The sequence below is a fragment of the Myotis davidii genome, unplaced genomic scaffold (genome assembly GCF_000327345.1).
Source record: "Myotis davidii unplaced genomic scaffold, ASM32734v1 scaffold174, whole genome shotgun sequence".
Lineage (NCBI taxonomy): Eukaryota > Metazoa > Chordata > Mammalia > Chiroptera > Vespertilionidae > Myotis > Myotis davidii.
Window position 1 is genome coordinate 149714 of NW_006289087.1, and position 3233 is coordinate 152946.

At 56.2% G+C, this 3233-nt stretch overlaps 1 long non-coding RNA gene across 1 annotated transcript in view; it reads right to left on the minus strand.

The window, feature by feature from the left end:
* LOC102770379 overlaps window positions 1–3233 on the minus strand; it is a 21834-nt gene that overhangs the window by 1479 nt on the left and 17122 nt on the right. Inside the window, exon 3 of the long non-coding RNA XR_001513455.1 lies at window positions 678–811. This is a non-coding gene — a long non-coding RNA (uncharacterized LOC102770379). The remainder of the gene's footprint in view (window positions 1–677; window positions 812–3233) is intronic.

Genomic DNA, 3233 nt, shown 5'->3' on the forward strand with positions numbered 1-3233 from the left:
CAGTGCCCTGACAGGGGCCGGGAATCGAACCTGCACCCAAGGTATGAGCCCCTGACTGGAATCGAACCCGGGACCCTTTGGTGCAAGGGCCAGTGCTCTATCCATTGAGCCAAACTGGCCAGAGCTTTTTAAAAAATATATATTTTTATTGATTTCAGAGAGGAAGGGAAAAGGGGAGAGAGAGATAGAAACATCAGTGATGAGAGAATCATGGATGGGCTGCCTCCTGCACGCCCCGCACTGGGGATCGAGCCCACAGCCCGGGCATGTGCCCTGACCGGGAATCGAACCGTGACCTCCTGGTTCATAGGTTGATGCTCAACCACGGAGCCACCCCTACCAGGCAGTTGGTAGGTTTGAACAAAACACAACGCAGGTTTTTTGGCTGCCAGACATCCGCAGCTACGCTCACCTCTGGTTTATGATGTGGGCAGATGGGTGGCGGGACATAGAGCCCAGGAAGACGCGACCCCGTGAGGAGAAAGGAGAGACCACCTGGCGGCAATCCCCGGGGTTGCGGGAGCCCCTGCCTCTGGGCCGGGGTGGGCATTCCTTCTCCCCACGGCCCTGGACTTGACTCCTGGCTCAGCCACTGCCTGGGAGTGTGAGCTGGGGCACGTCCGGGTATCTCTGTGAGGCTCAGTGGCCTGGCCCCTAAACTGGAGGCAATGACCTACCTGTCAGAACGGTTCGGGCCATCAAAGGAAGCAGGTGACCCGGGCGGCCCGATAAATGTTTGCTGAAATGGCGAAATCGCAGTCTGTGTACAGCAAGGTCTCTTATCTCCAAGGGCGTTGAACCTCACAGTCACCTGGTGGGGGAGAGGGGGCGGGGATTCAGGAGGCCTCCTGTCTCACCCCCCGAGGGGAGGGGGGCAGGCCCGGTGACGGGGGCTGACAGGACCGGCGAGTCCCCTGGACCCGGAGTGTGGGCAGCAGGGCTGTGGGGAACTCGGCGGTGGGCAGATGTGCCTGCATCTCTCCGGGGCCCGCACTGCTCCCCACTTCCCAGGGGCACCCCTTCTCCCAGGCCCCCAGGGTAACCCCCCGGGGAACCGAGGGCCCAGAAAAGGCACGAACAGGAGGAACAAAGGCACCAGGGAGGAGCCGGCTCATTCTACTCTTTCTTTCTTTTAAAAAAAATTATTTATTTATTACTTTTTTGTTGTTGTTGTGAATCCTCACCCGGGGATATTTTTCCATTGATATTTACAGAGTGGAAGGGAGTGGGAGAGACAGAGAGAGAGAAACATCAGTGTGAGAGAGATACATTGATTACTTGCCTTCCGCACACCCCCCTCCACCCCCCACTGGGGCCTGCAACAGAGGTTCGTGTCCTTGACCGGAATCGAACCCATGACCCTTCCGTTCATGGCCGACGCTCTATCCACTGAGCCAAACCGGATAGGAGGTTCTAGTCCAGCCGTTCTCAACCTGTGGGTCGCGACCCCTTTGGCGGTCGAACGACCCTTTCACAGGGGCCGCCTCAGACCATCCTGCATATCAGATATTTACATGGTGAGGTGTTACTCTGCTAAATGTTTCTTCCTTTCATTTATCAACATCCTAGAGGCCCAGTGCACAAATTCGTGCATGGGTGGGGTCCAGCCTGCCTGCCCCAATCTGAGTGGGGGGCAAAGGAGGAGGGGCTGGCCATGGGGAGTGCGGCAGCTCTCACGGTTTATTACACGCAATCTGCAGGGATGCTGTTTCCACACTTAATGGCGATCCCATCCCGAGTCACTGTCTGTTTCCCATCTTCCCCGGCAGCACAGCCACCCCGAGCTGGCGCTGGGCCATAAATACCAGGCCCCCTAAAGCCACTGCCGCCTTCTAGAGGGTGTCCCAAAATACCACGGGCGACTCCGGGGCCTGCAGCTAACCTGCCTGTGCGGGGCGGCCTCAATGAGCTCATTGGAAAGCCGTGGTTTCCACGGTCACCTTTGCTCTCCCTTCCCTTTCTTCCCAGCTCCCAGAGGCGGCTCCTGGGCGCTGAGATCTGGGGTCACGTGCCACCTGGGCCTGAACAAGTCTGTGCGGCTGCCACCCTCCCGAGGGGGCAGAGCGTGGGCTTCCCGGGGCACTGCCTTTGGCAGGCGTTTCATCCTCGCTCTTTATCGCCGAGCCCATGGGGCGAGTGACAGCGGCATCGCAAGCCTGAATGGGCTTGTCTGACGGGCCAGCTTTCATCCCGGGCACTGCTGCCCGCCTGTGAGGGAGGAAGGAACTCGGGGCGGAGGGCGGTCATTTCACACCGATTCCTGCGCTTTGGGTTCTAATGCGTCGCGTTTCGATCGCCTACCTTGCTGCGTGCCGTGAGGGAGAAGGTGGGCCTCGCGTGTGGTTAATATGTTTGTAATTGACACACACAGAGGCCCCGCTCAGCTCTGAAGCAACAGCGCTCGGAGATGACCAGCAGGTGAGGAGCTCTGCCAGGTACAAACAAGCACATTCAGAGAGTCCATGACTGCCTGGCTGATTGGCTCAGTGGTTGGGCACCGACCTAGGAACCAGGAGGTCTCGGTTCGATTCCCGGTCAGGGCACATGCCCCGGGTTGCAGGCTCGAGCCCCAGTGGGGGGCGTGCAGGAGGTAGGCGATCCATGATTCTCTCTCATCATGGATGTTTCTATCTCTCTCTCCTTTCCTCTCTGAAATCAATAAAAACATATTAAAAGAATAAAATAAAATCTGCACATTACTGTCACATTAAGAATATGAGCAAGTTACTTTGATATTAGAAATGCACTAAAAATACAAGAAAAAATTCATGTCAAAACAGAAATTAAAGCCTGGATGGTGTGGCTCAGTGGTTGAACATCAGACTAGGAACCAGGAGGTCACTGTTCAATTCCCGGTCAGGGCACATGCCTGGGCTGCAGGCTCGATCCCAGTAGGGGGCGTGCAGGAGGCAGCCAATCCATGACTCTCTCTCATCACAGATGTTTCTCTCTCTCTCTCTTTCCTCTCAGAAATTAATAAAAATATATTTAAAATAATAATAATGATGATGATGTTCATTTTTACAGGAACTACAATTAGGACGATTACACCTTGTGCCCCAGGCCCTCTAAACGGATCTCCACAGGAGGGCCGAGAATTAATTCAATTCCAGGCCACAGCCCCGCCCAACGCACCACAGGGTGGCATAACGGGGACCACGTGCCTGACGGGGAGACAGAGGAAAAGCAGACAGATGCGTTCCCACCCCGGTACTCACGCCCACGCCGATCGT